The 15274-nt window shown below is 43.1% G+C and overlaps 1 protein-coding gene across 19 annotated transcripts in view; it reads left to right on the top strand.

Moving 5' to 3' along the window:
* Positions 1-15274, top strand: part of LOC115150762 (calcium-dependent secretion activator 1) — a 183066-nt gene that overhangs the window by 39817 nt on the left and 127975 nt on the right. The window lies entirely within an intron of this gene.

The following is a 15274-nucleotide window of genomic DNA, read 5'->3' as shown; positions in this document are numbered from 1 at the left end:
AAGACAACTAAAGGTGAGGGATTATTGGCGATATTATACAATATCAGATGTTACGTGTTCAAATGTTCAAAGATGGCGCCGAGTTAGGTTTTCGAGCTCAATTTCTGGGTATCGCATCCCATTTGATCTCAAAGTGTGATTACCCTGTAAAGTTAATTTAAAATCTGTTTTGACTGGTGTTTTCAAGAGATATTCATCTATAAATCTTAGATTGACAATATATATTAAAAAAATCGTTTTCGAATAGTAATTTATAAAATTGTAGCAGTGTTTACCGGGACGCATTATATGGGAAAATAGTTAGTCAACCTCAGGTGCCGATGTAAAATGCTGTTTTTATATAGAAATATGACCTTTATTGAACAAAAGATTGCATGCTGTGTGTAACATGATGTCCTAGGTGTGTCATCTGATGAAGTTTGTAAAAGGTTAGTGCTGCATTTAGCTGTTTTTTGCCTATATGTGATGCGTGTGCTTGGTTGGAAAATTCATATGATGCGATTTTTACAAAGTACTCCTCTAACATAATCTAATATTGTGCTTTTCCTGTAAAACCTTTTTGAAATCGGACAACGAGGGTCGATTCAAGAGAGGTGTATCTATAAAACGATATGAGACAGCCCTATATTTGAAAAAAAAAAAATATTGAATTTCGTTATGCTAATGTCGCTAGGAGTTTTCGCTGGAAAATGATCCCGCTAACGGGATGAGACATTCAAGAGTTAAACCCCTGGAAAATCCACCCACCTTCCAGGGTTATTAGATGAATAGGCACCTGTCACAGAAAAGCACAGTGTTTAGTGTGGGATTGAATACTCTTTAATCCAAGCAGGAAAGAGGACTGGAATGAATACTGCAAAAAGAATATGACCATTGTGAGATGGAGAGAGAGTGTGGGTGGTGTGAAGGGCACTATGGAGGCAGAACAATAGATGAGTGTGACTACCAAGGTACTGTGCTAACGGCAATCATATTGTATCATAGAGAATGGAATGGATAGCTATTGATCATTGTTGAATGGAGAGGGTGGGCTGAGAAGTAGGCAGCCAGAATAATAGGATGATGGTGGCCTTTAAAGAGGGGGTCCACATGTCAGTCATACTGGGTTCAATGGAAGAAGGTCTAGTGAGCCCTTCAGGATGTGTTAAGTCATCATCCAGGCTTTTGTCTGTCCAGGATTAACCATTCAGTTGCCACACACACAGGACGCTGGCCAAGGGCGGCAGGTAGCCTTGCAGTTAAGAGCGTTGGGCCATTAACCAAAAGGTTGCTGGTTTGAATCCCCAAGCCTACTTGGTGACAAATCTGTAGAACCCTAATTGCTCCTGTTAACCAAATCAAATCAATTTGTATTTGTCACTATGCGCCGAATAAAACAGGTGTAGACCTTACCGTGAAATGTTTACTTACAAGCCAACAATGCAGTTCAAGAAATATTAAGGAAATATTTACTAAATGAACTAAAGTAAAAAATAAAATAAAAAGTAACACGATAAAATAACGATAACGAGGCTATACGGGGGTACAGGTACGGAGTCAATGTGCGGGGGTAAAGGTTTGTCGAGGTAATTTGTACATGTAGGTAGGGGTAAAGTGACTATGCATAGATCATGTAAATAGTCCGGGCGGCCATTTGATTAATTGTTCAGCTGTCTTATGGCTTGGGGCCTTTTGGACCTAGACCTGGTGCTACGGTACCGCTTGCCGTGCGATAGCAGAGAGAACAGTCTATGACTTGGGTGACTGTGCCTTTTTCTGTCACCGCATAGTATATAGGTCATGGATGGCAGGAGCTTGGCCCCATTGATGTACTGGGCCATACGCACTACCCTCTGTAGCGCCTTACAGTCGCATGCCGAGCAGTTTCTATACCAGCTAGTGATGCAACCAGTCAGGATGCTCTCGATGGTGCAGCTGTAAGAAAATTGAGGATTTGGGGACCCATGCCAAATCCTTTCAGTGTCCTGAGGGGGAAAAGTTGTTGTCGTGCCCTCTTCATGACTGTCTTGGTGTGTTTGGACCATGATAGTTTGTTGGTGATGTGGACACCAAGGAACTTAAAACTCTCGACCTGCTCCACTTCAGCCCCGTCGATGTTAATGGGGGCCTGTTTGGACCTGCCACATCCGACGAGCGCCATAGCCGGTGTAGTAGGATTCAATCTTAATCACTCTGGATAAGAGCGTCTGCTAAATGTTTAAAATGTAAAAGTAAAATTTTTGGTCTGTAGGCCTAGCCATTCTATTCTCTATTTAAGACCTAGGTATCATTGTAGTTCAGGCCAAGATTGAAATGACTTTTCTGCCGTTTCTTAATTCAATAATGTGTCCCGTCCACTCTCCTGGTTCCAGTTAAAAGGCAGGGCCAACCCTGAACATTAATACTGCTAGTGACTCATCTTCTGGCAGGGACACAGGAAGGAGTCCTGTCATCTCTATCTGTATCTGCCTCTTCCACAGAATGAGGCTCGTCAAACCTATTGCTGTGGCTTCAGTTGACATGATGTTTCTTTTCATGTACATTTTCCATCACAACGGAAAGAGTGAAAATGAATGAGCTGTTGGAGGATGTGCGAACAGATATCTGCACAGACTTGCTGTGTGTTACATGGAATTAGGTCTGTGCCTTTGCCCTGTTTTCAAGAATATGATTTAGTTTTCCTCTGCTGTGGTTTGATGACAAAATTACTGTCAACATCACACACACACGCACACGCACACGCGCACACGCACACGCACACACACACACACACACACACACACACACACACACACACACACACACACACACACACACACACACACACACACACACACTGTTATGACACATTAAAAGAGGCCAGGCCACGCCAGAGCATGCACTGACCAGCTGGCAAGTGTCTTCACTGACATTTTCAACCTCCCTGACTGACTGTCTGTAATACCTACATGTTTCAAGCAGACCACCAAGAACTCCAAGGTAACCTGCCTAAATGACTACCGCCCTGTAGCACTCACATCTGTGGCCAGTGATGCCTTTGAAAGGCTGGTCATGGCTCACAACAACACCATCATTCCACAGTGGAGGCTCCTCATAGGAGGAAGGGGAGGACCATCCTCCTCAGTGAATTTTATAAAAATAAAATTGTGAAACATTAAAAGTTATCCTTTTTAGATAAAACTATACTAATATATTCACGTCACCAAAAATGTATTAAAAGCACACTGTTTTGCAATGAAGTTCTACAGTAGCCTCAACAGCACTCTTTAGGGTAGCAACATGGTGTAGCCGGAGGAAAGTTAGCTTATGTCCTCCTCTGGGTACATTGACTTCAATACAAAACCTAGGAGGCTCATGGTTCTCACCCTTTTCCATAGACTTATGCAGTAATTGTGACAACTTCCCGAGGACATCCTACAACCTATCATAGCTCTTGTAGCATGAACTGACATGTTGTCATCCCAATCAAAGGAGCAGAGAATGACACTAGTACTGGAAGCATAAGCTACAGCTAGCTAGCACTGCAGTGAATAAAATGTAGTGAGTAGTTGACTCAAAGAGAGAGAAAGGCAACAAATTAATTTCTTCCAAAATTAAGAAGCAAGATATAGCAAGAGCGCTATATTTCATAGTATATATTTTTTCACTTTCACTTACTTAGCTAGCATCGAAGGCAGCTAGCTATTTTAGCCTACTCAAACACCCAGCTCAAACAGAAAGGGATGCTATGTTAGCTAGCTGGCTATGGCTATCCAACCCTAGAACTCTTCCAAGTCAAGGTATGCTTTTGGTTTTATAAATGTATTTTCACCCAGGCCCGCCGGTGTAACAGCTAATCAGCTTGCTGCTGACTGTACACTGTACTACATGATTGTAGCGGGTTTACTAACGTGTTAGTTCTAGTAGCTATGTTGACTACGATGTGACAACAATGTAGGCTGTGTAGTAGTGGTTCGTGGTCATGATATGAAGGTTGTGCTTGGAAAGTTTTTTTCACCTGGTCACAGACAGATGATATGTTGTGCACAAGTCCACAAGCGAAGGGAAAAGGTGAGAGGAGGAGAGTGCGTAGATTGATGTAAGAAGGAATTATATATATAACAAACTGTTTGTATGTGGCTGTTATGAAAGTGAACTGTGATCAGGGGTGTATTCATTGCACTGATTCTGTTGAAAAACGTTTCTCAAAACAGAAGTGGGGATAAATATACCTGAATTTGTCCGATAGAAACTCTTGTTGGACTGATGATTACACCCTAGATCAGCTAGATGCAGGCAAGAGTGTGCAAGACGGTATTGAATGTGTCACTGTCACCTTGATTACTCAAAATTATCTCGATCTGTCAACCTACTTTGTAAACTTTCATTCCTAGGCTAGGTTATAGCAACCTCATGATGGGTACAGGGAAAATTTGAGTATCATGTAGTAACCTAAGCCTATCGCTGTTACATTGAACTGGGTGAAAGGAGTATAAATGACAGTCATCCAATATGCTGCAATAGAAATAAGACCATGTTAATCCTCCCTTATCTTAAATTGCACCGACTGCCACTGCATCCCAGACACCCTGGACCCGCTTCAATTCGCATATCGCCCCAACAGATCCACAGATGATGCAATCTCTATTGCACTCCACACTGTCCTTTACCACCTGGACAAAAGGAACACCTACGTGATAATGCTGTTCATTGGCTATTGCTCAGCATTTAACACCATAGTGCCCTCCTAGCTCATCACTAAGCTAAGGACCCCGGGACTAACCACCTCCCTCTGCAACTGGATCCTGGACTTCCTGACGGGCCACACCCAGGTGGTGAGGGTAGGCAACACCACATCTGCCGCGCTGACTCTCAACACAGGTGCCCCTCAGCGGTGTGTGATTAGTCCACTCCTTTACTCCCTGTTCACCCATGACTGTGTGGCCACACATGACTCCATTACCATCATTAAGTTTGCAGATGACTCGATGGTGGTACGCCTGATCACCGACGACGATGAGACAGCCTACAGGGAGGAGGTCAGAGACCTGGCAATGTGGTGCCAGGACAACAACCTCTCCCTCAATGTTAGCAAGACAAAGGAGCTGTTCGTGGACTACTGGAAATGAAGGGTCGAGCACGTCCACATCGACGGAGCTGTAGTGGAGCAGGTCAAGAGCTTCAAGTTCCTCGGGGTCCACATCATTAAGGAATGGTCTACACACCCCAATCATGGTCCACATACACCAAGACAGTCGCGACAAACACCTCTTTCCTCTCAGGAGGCTGAAAAGATTCAGCATGGGCCCTCCGATCCTCAAAAAGTTATACAGCTGCACCATTGAGAGCATCTTGACTGGCTGCATCATCGCAAGGTGCTACAGAGGGTAGTGCGTACGGCCCAGCAAATCACTGGGGCCGAGCTCCCTGCCATCCAGGACCTCTATGCCAGGCAGTGTCAGAGAAAGGCCCTAAAACTTGTCAAAGACTCCAGACACCCAAGTCATAGACTGTTCTCTCTGCTACCAGACGGCAAGCAATACCGATGCACCAAGTCTGGAACCAACAGGACCCTGAACAGCTTCTACCCCCAAGCCATAAGACTGCTAAATAGTTAGTCCTTGTAGCTAGTGGTTAAGTATTTAACTATCTGCATTGACCATTTTTGCACAAAGTCTTTTGACTCATCACATGTGCTGCTGCTACTGTTTATTATCTATCCTGTTTCCTAGTTACTTTATCCTTACCTATATGTACAGTGCCCTCCACTAATATTGGCACCCTTGGTAAATACAGTTGAAGTCGGAAGTTTACATACACTTAGGTTGGAGTCATTAAAACTCGTTTTCCCACCACTCCCCAAATTTCTTGTAAACAAACTATAGTTTTGGCAAGTCAGTTAGGACATCTACTTCATGCATGACACAAGTAAATGTTCCAACAATTGTTTACAGACAGATTCTTTCACTTATAATTCACTGTATCACAATTCCAGTGGGTCAGAAGTTTACATACACTAAGTTGACTGCCTTTAAACAGCTTGGAAAATTCCAGAAAACGATGTCATGGCTTTAGAAGCTTCTGATAGACTAATTGACATAATTTGAGTCAATTGGAGGTGTGTACCTGTGGATGTATTTCAAGGCCTACCTTCAAACTCAGTGCCTCTTTGCTTGGCATCATGGGAAAATCAAAAGAAATCAGCTAAGACTTCAGAAAAAATGGTAGACCTCCATAAGTCTGGTTCATCCTTGGGAGCAATTTCCAAATGTCTGAAGGTACCACCTTCATCTGTACAAACAGTAGTACGCAAGTATTAACACCATGGGACCACGCAGCCGTCATACTGCTCAGGAAGGAGAGGAAAAAGGGTTATGCTTGCAAGCCGAAGAACACCATCCCAACCGTGAAGCACGGGGGTGGCAGAATCATGTTGTGGGGGTGCTTTGCTACAGGAGGGACTGGTGCACTTCACAAAATAGATGGCATCATGAGGAATTGAAAATTATGTGGATATATTGAAGCAACATCTCAAGATATCAGTCAAGAAGTTAAAGCTTGGTCGCAAATGGGTCTTCCAAATGGACAATGAATTGTGAAACACTGAGTTTAAATGTATTTGGCTAAGGTGTATATAAACTTCCGACTTCAGCTGTATGAGCAAAACAGAATGTAAAAAAAAATCTTTATTGTTTATCCTCTTGGTCTTTCATTGAAAATATTCACAAAAATCTAACTTGAATTAAAAGTAAAATAATTGAAAGAAAAAATTGAAAGATAAAATAAATATTTTTCTAAAGTGTGTTTATTATTGTCACCCCTTCATTCAATACTGTGTGCAACCTCCCTTTGCCAAGATAACAGCTCTGAGTCTTCTCCTATAATGCGTAACGAGGTTGGAGAACACATGGCAAGGGATCTGAGACCATTCCTCAATACAGATTCTCTCTATGCTTGTGGACTGTCCTCTTCAGCTCATCCCACAGGTTTTCTATGTTCTTTAGGCCAGGGGTCTGGGACGGCCATGGCAAAACCTTGATTCTGTGGTCAGAGAACCATTTTTGTGTTGATTTTGAGGTGTGCTTTGGTTCATTGTCCTGCTGGAAGATCCAACCAAGGCCCAGTTTAAGCTTCCTAGAAGAGGCTGTCAGGTTTTGATTTAATATCTGCTGGTACTTGATGGAGTCCATGATACAATGTATCCTAACAAGTTGTCCAGGGCCTTTGGAAGAAAAACAGCCCCACAACATCAAAGATCCACCACCATACTTCACAGTGGGATGAGGTGCTTTTCTGCATGGCTATCTTTCTGTCTACACCAAACCCACCTCTGGTGTTTGTTTCCAAAAAGCTCTATGTTGGTCTCATCTGACCATAGAACCCGGTCCCATTGAAAGTTCCAGTAATGTTTGGCAAACTGTAGGCGCTTATGTTTGTTGTTTGATGACAGCATAGGCGTTTTTATGGCAACCCTCCCAAACAACTTGTGGTTACGTAGGTGCTGTCTGATCATAGTTCTGGAGACTTTCTGATCCCAAGACCTAACTAATGTCTGCAATTCTCCATCTGTGATCCTTGGAATCTTTTTAGCCACTGTTACCATCCTCCTCACTGTGCGTGGGGTCAATATTTACATTTACATTTAAGTCATTTAGCAGACGCTCTTATCCAGAGCGACTTACAAATTGGACACACATTAACAATCGGCCTGGAAGAGGACATCTCCAGTTGCTTTAAACTTCTTAATTATTGCCCTGATAGTGGAAATGGGCATTTCCAACCGTTGAGCTATTTTCTCATTGCCATTTCCTGATTTGTGCAGCTCAACAACCTTTTGTAGCATATCATTACTGTATTCTCGGGTCTTTCCCATAGTGATGGTTGACTATGGGAACTTGGCCTGTATGTCACCTCATATTTTTACCCCAGTGAAACAGGAAGTCATGGTTTAACACTTAAGTATTCCTAATCACTCAGGTGAACTTAAAACATAAAATATGCATGGGAATATACTTCCGTTAGTTTTTACTCATAAGAATTTCTAGGGGTGTTTTGGAGAAAAATATTTATTTAATTTGCTTCACATTTATTTTTTACTTAATTTTACTTAAATTAAAGGTTAGATTTTTTGTGAGTGTTTTGAATGAAACACCAAGAGGATAAACAGCAAAGATTTATTTTTTTTACAGACCGTTTTGCTCATGTTTACCAAGGATGCCAATATTAGTGGAGGGCACTGTACATATCTACCTCAATTACCTCATAGCCCTGCACATTGACTCGGTTCTGATACCCTGTGTATATAGCCAAGTTATCATTACTCATTGCGTATTTATAATTGATCTATTTTTCAATTACTTTTCCTTTTTCTCTCTGCATTGTTGGGAAGGACCCTTAAGTAAGCATTTCGCTGTTAGTCTACACCTGTTGTTTTCGAAGCAAGTGATAAATAAGATGTTATTTGATTTGAGTGTCAGATTGAGTGTTTGAAGGACAGAACAGCTGTAATCCGTGTCCCTACTCAGGTACCTGTCATCATGTACCTTAGGGTTGTGAGATGGATGCTTTTGAAGGAGATTGAGATACAGATGGTTCCCTCCTATCACATTTTGTAGCAAGCTGTTGTTACACTAATTAGATGAGTGGTTGTATTCTGGGGATTGCAGTGTAAGAATGGTGCAAAGAGGGCTGATGGATTTACAGTTGATCATGTGGGTAAAAGGGTGCATTTTATGTTGTTTTACCTTTGTGTGTGTGTGTGTGTGTGTGTGGACCTCTCCCTCTGCAAACTGAATACTAAATTATGACTATGTAAACATTTCTGTGAAGAAACAACCTCAGTGACTGACTAAATTAAAATGAGAGCATATTGTCTTCTGATGAATATGTTTTAGCCTGTAATGATGATTTGAGTTAAGGAATAAATTGAATTTCAGCCCTGTTTGGCAGATGCGTGACTTGACCTAGGTGTGGGTGGACAGCGTGGGTCTTCTTCCTTTTCACCAGATGCGGTTTGGCGTTATGGATGTGGTCGTGCAGACCGCCTGCCGATGTTTTAATGAAAGCACAATCAGCCTACAATTGGTCAGAATGGACAAGCAACAGCACAACACGGCTGAGGTGACTACAGTGCTGGCTTCCCAGGGACTCATATAGAAACACAAAATTAGATCATCATGAAAAATAAATAGTATCTTTATTAAAGATGCAGTCCGGGATCTTAAGCACTTACAAATTCATAACATAATGTACGAATTGGAATTTGTAACATGTCATACGAATTGCAAAGAATTTGCAGGATGTAACATATCATACGAAATGGATGACATACTAATTGCGCACCATTTTTTGGAACCCGTTTTGGCTTGTGAGCACTACTTTCAAAACTACTGTCTGAAATTATATTGATATGAAGACCAATATCTCAATATACAATGAACATATTTATCATACAAAAGAGACCAAATTCCGAGTGATGTTTCAAATGTTTACTAAGGGAAGATGTAACAGCTTAATATATACATTACGTTTATCCAGGATGGCGTAGCAGTCAGACGTCTTTGTCCCTGTCCTGTCGTGTCCTGTGTATATATATTTTTCTTCGCATATCTTTTAAAAATATTTTCCTAAACTTCAACTTCTAAATACTCTCCTGCAACCGGCCTCACCCAATGTGGCGTGGATCTGTTTTTTTTCTAAAGTATTTCTATTTACTTCGGATCTGGAATCCCTCAACTGAAGCTAGACAGCTAACTACCTACCAGCTATCAGTCAGCAAACCACTGCTAGCAGTAATCAGCTAACCTTCAGTTCGGAAAGCTCTCGCCAGTCCGTACAACGTGACTCAAACCAGAGCATAACGGACCTATTTTTTTTTCTCTCCATATCCCCGGATTCCTACCGCAAACTCTGAACATTTTCATCTGGATCTTCGCAACTAGCTAACTGCAATCCCGGGTGACTACTCTTGGCTAACGTTTCCATCCCGGAGCAAGCACTAATTAGCCTGAAGCTAGCCTGGCTAGGGCTCCTGGGCTACCACCGAAGCCCACTCCTGGGCTACAATATCCGGACCCCTTCTACTGCCGGTATGGGGCACGGAACACCGCCAATCCTCTACAACTGGAATACCGACATAATCTGCCTGAGGATTCCAACAGGCCCCTCAGGCGTGACGTCCGCTGAAGGCCCATTCTGCTAACCGCGGCCTGCTAGTTACCTAGAGCTACTTGGAACCCTACTAATCCATGACTGGTCTATCGACGTCACCGCACGAAGAGGCAAAAACAAACTTACCTCCATCGCGACATCCCCCAAAGGCCCTTCTGCTAGCTTGCTAGCCCTGGTCTGCTAACTGCTAGCTTGCTTGCCCCGGTCTGCTAACTGCTAGCTTGCTTGCCCCGGTTTGCTAACTGCTTGCTTGCTAACCCGGTCTGCTAACTGCTAGCTTGTTGGCCCCGGCCCACTATCTGCTAGCTTGTTAGCACCGGCCTGCTACCTGTCTGAATCGCCGTGTCCCCAGCCAGCCCAACCACTCACTGGACCCATATGTTCACTTGGCTACGCATGCCTCTCTCTAATATCAATATGCCTCGTCCATTACTGTCCTGGTTAGTGATTACTGTCTTATTTCACTGTAGAGCCTCTAGCCCTGCTCAATATGCCTTAACAAACCATGTTGTTCCACCTGCTACATATGCGATCACCTGGTTTAAACGTCTCTAGAGACTATATCTCTCTCATCATTACTCAATGCGTAGGTTTACCTCCAATGTACTCACTTCCTACCTTACCTTTGTCTGTACACTATGACTTGAATCTATGCTATCGTGCCCAGAAACCTGCTCCTTTTACTAACTGTTCCGAACGTGCTAGACGGCCAGTTCGTATAGCATTTAGCCGTACCCTTATCCTACTTCTCCTCTGTTCCTCTGGTGATGTAGAGGTTAATCCAAGTCCTGCAGTGCCTAGCTCCACTCCCACTCCCCAGGTGCTCTCATTTGTTGACTTCTATAACCGTAAAAGCCTTGGTTTCATGCATGTTAACATTCGAAGCCTACTCCCTAAGTTTGATTTACTCACTGCTTTAGCACACTCTGCCAACCTGGATGTCTTAGCCGTGTCTGAATCCTGGCTTAGGAAAACCACCAAAAACCCTGAAATCTCCATCCCTAACTATAACATTTTCCACCAAGATAAATCTGCCAAAGGGGGCGGTGTTGCAATCTACTGCAAAGATAGCCTGCAGAGTTCTGTATTACTATCCAAGTCTGTACCCAAACAATTCGAGCTTCTACTTCTAAAAATGCACACCTTTCCAGAAACAAGTCTCTCACTGTTGCCGCTTGCTATAGACCACCCTCTGCACCCAGCTGTGCCCTTGACACCATATGTGAATTGATTGCCCCCCATCTATCTTCTGAGCTCGTGCTACTAGGTGACCTAAACTGGGACATGCTTAACACCCGGCCATCCTACAATCTAAGCTTGATGCCCTCAATCTCACACAAATGATCAATGAACCTACCAGGTACAACCTCAAATCCGTAAACACGGGCACCCTCATAGATATCATCCTAACTAACTCGCCCTCCAAATACACCTCTGCTGTTTTCAATCAAGATCTCAACGATCACTGCCTCATTGGCTGCATCCGTAATGGGTCTGTGACCAAACAACCACCCCTCATCGCTGCCAAACGCTCCCTAAAACACTTCTGCGAGCAGGCCTTTCTAATCGACCTGGAATGACATTGACCTTATCCCGTCAGTAGAGGATGCCTGGTTATTCTTTAAAAGTGCCTTCCTCACCATCTTAAATAAGCATGCCCCGCACAATTAAAAAAAAATAGGAATAGATATAGTCCTTGGTTCACTCCAGACCTTTTTGCCCTTAACCAGCACAAAAACAGCCTGTGGCGTTCTGCATTAGCATCGAATAGCCCCCGTGATATGCAACTTTTCAGGGAAGTTAGGAACAAATATACATAGGCAGTTAGGAAAGCTAAGGCTAGCTTTTTCAAACAGAAATTTGCATCCTGTAGTACAAACTCAAAAAAGTTCTGTGACACTGTAAAGTTCATGGAGAATAAGAGCACCTCCTCCCAGCTGCCCACTGCTCTGAGGCTAGGAAACACTGTTACAACCGATAAATCCACTATAATTGAGAATTTCAACAACCATTTCTCAACGGCTGGCCATGCTTTCCACCTGGCTATCCCTACCCCAGTCAACTGCCCGACACCCTCCACAGCAACACGCCAATGCCCCCACCATTTCTCCTTCACCCATAATGCAGATAGCTGATGGTCTGAAAGAGCTGCAAAATCTGGACCACTACAAATCAGCCGGGCTAGACAATCTGGACCCTCTCTTTATAAAACTATCTGCCGAAATTGTTGCAACCCCTATTACTAGCCTGTTCACCCTCTCTTTCGTATCGTCTGAGATTCCCATAGATTCTAAAGTCTTCGACAGCCAAGTTAACAAACAGATTACCGACCATTTCGAATCCCACCGTACCTTCTCCGCTATGCAATCTGGTTTCAGAGCTGGTCATGGGTGCACCTCAGCCACGTTCAAGGTCCTAAACGACATCATAACCGCCATCGATAAGAGACATTACTGTGCAGCCGTATTCATCGACCTGGCCAAGGCTTTCGACTCTGTCAATCACCACATTCTTATTGGCAGACTCGAAAGACAAATGATTGCCTCGCCTGGTTTACCAACTACTTCTCTGATAGAGTTCAGTGTGTCAAATCGGAGGGCCTGTTGTCCGGACCTCTGGCAGTCTCTATGGGGATGCCACAGGGTTCAATTCTCGGACCGACTCTCTTCTCTGTATACATCAATGATGTTGCTCTTGCTGCTGGTGATTCTCTGATCCACCTCGACGCAGACGACACCATTCTGTATACTTCTGGCCCCTCTTTGGACACTGTGTCAACAAACCTCCAGACGAGCTTCAATGCCATACAACTCTCCTTCTGTGGCCTCCTACTGCTCTTAAACGCAAGTAAAACTAAATGCATGCTATTCAGTCGATCACTGCCCGCACCTGCCTGCCCGTCAGCATCACTACTCTGGACGGCTCTGACTTAGAATATGTGGACAACTACAAATATCTAGGTGTCTGGTTAGAATGTAAACTCTCCTTCCAGACTCGCATTAAGCATCTCCAATCCAAAATTAAATGTAGAATCGGCTTCCTATATCGCAACAAAGCATCCTTCACTTATGCTGCCAAACATACCCTTGTAAAACTGACCATCCTACCGATCCTCGACTTCGGCGATGTCATCTAAAAAATAGATAGACTGCATCCAGTTTGTTGAGTTCTTTCACAGTGCCATCCGTTTTGTCACCAAAGCCCCATACACTACCCACCACTGCGACCTGTACACGCTCGTTGGTTGGCCCTCGCTTCATACTCGTTGCCAAACCCACTGGCTACAGGTTATCTACAAGTCTCTGCTAGGTAAAGCCCTGCCTTATCTCAGCTCACTGGTCACCATAGCAGCACCCACTCGTAGCACGCGCTCCAGCAGGTATATCACTCTGGTCACCCCCAAGCCAATTCCTCTTTGGTCGCCTTTCCCACCAGTTCTCTGCTGCCAATGACTGGATTGAACTGCAAAAATCAATGAGGCTGGAGACTCATATCTCCCTCACTAGCTTTAAGCACCAGCTGTCAGAGCAGCTCACAGATCACTGCACCTGTACCTAGCTCATCTGTAAACAGCCCAACTACCTACCTCATCCACTTACTGTATTTATTTTATTTGTCTTGCACCTTTGCACCCCAGTATCTCTACTTGCACATTCATCTTCTGCATCTACCATTCCAGTGTTTAATTGCTATATTGTAATTACTTCGCCACCATGGCCTATTTATTGCCTTATCTCCCTTATCTTTCCTTATTTGCACTCACTGTATATAGACTTTTCTTTTTTTTCTACTGTATTATTGACTGTATGTTTTGTTTATTCCATGTGTAAATCTGTGTTGTTGTATGTGTCGAATTGCTATGCTTTATCTTGGCCAGGTCGCAGTTGCAAATGAGAACTTGTTCTCAACAAGCCTACCTGGTTAAATAAAGATGAAATAAAAAGAAATCAAATAAAAAATAAAAACATTCAATACAGTGCAGTGTACACTTATACTCTTAGCTCAAATCAAATCAAGTTTTATTGGTCACATACACATGGTTAGCAGATGTTAATGTGAGTGTAGCAAAATGCTTGTGCTTCTAGTTCTGACCGTGCAGTAATATCTAACAAGTAATCTAACAATTTCACAACAACTACCTTATACACACAAGTTTAAAGGGATGAATAAGAATATGTACAGTTGAAGTCGGAAGTCGGAAGTTTACATAAACCTTACATATACGTAGTAAAAATTCCCTGTCTTAGGTTAGTTAGGATCACCACTTTATTTTAAGAATGTGAAATGTCAGAATAATAGTAGAGAGAATGATTCATTTCAGCTTTTATTTCTTTCATCACATTCCCAGTGAGTCAGAAGTTTACATACACTCAATTAGTATTTGGTAGCATTGCCTTTAAATTGTTTAACTTGGGTCAAACGTTTCGGGTAGCCTTCCACAAGCTTCCCACAATAACTTGGGTAAATTTTGGCCCATTCCTCCTGACGGAGCTGGTGTAACTGAGTCAGGTTTGTAGGCCTCCTTGCTCGCACACGCTTTTTCAGTTCTGCCCACAAATTTTCTATATGATTGAGGTCAGGGCTTTGTGATGGCCACTCCAATACCTTGACTTAGTTGTCCTTAAGCCATTTTGCCACAACTTTGGAAGTATGCTTGTTGTCATTGTCCATTTGGAAGACCCATTTGCGACCAAGCTTTAACTTCCTGACTGATGTCTTGAGATGTTGCTTCAATATATCCACATAATTTTCAATTCCTCATGAAGCCATCTATTTTGTGAAGTGCACCAGTCCCTCCTGCAGCAAAGCACCCCCACAACATGATGCTGCCACCCCCGTGCTTCAAGGTTGGGATGGTGATCTTCGGCATGCAAGCCTAACCCTTTTTCCTCCAAACATAACGATGGTCATTATGGCCAAACAGTTCTATTTTTGTTTCATCAGACCAGAGGACATTTCTCAAAAAAGTACGATCTTTGTCCCCATGTGCAGTTGCAAACCGTAGTCTGGATGTTTTATGGCGGTTTTGGAGCAGTGGCTTCTTTCTTGCTGAGCGGCCTTTCAGGTTATGTCGATGTAAGGCTTGTTTTACTGTGGATATAGATACTTTTGTACCTGTTTCCTCCAGCATCTTCACAGGGTTCTT

The sequence above is a fragment of the Salmo trutta genome, chromosome 16 (genome assembly GCF_901001165.1).
Source record: "Salmo trutta chromosome 16, fSalTru1.1, whole genome shotgun sequence".
Classification (NCBI taxonomy): Eukaryota; Metazoa; Chordata; class Actinopteri; order Salmoniformes; family Salmonidae; genus Salmo; species Salmo trutta.
The sequence above is the reverse complement of the archived record's forward strand: the minus strand, read 5'-3'. Positions and strand labels throughout refer to the sequence as shown.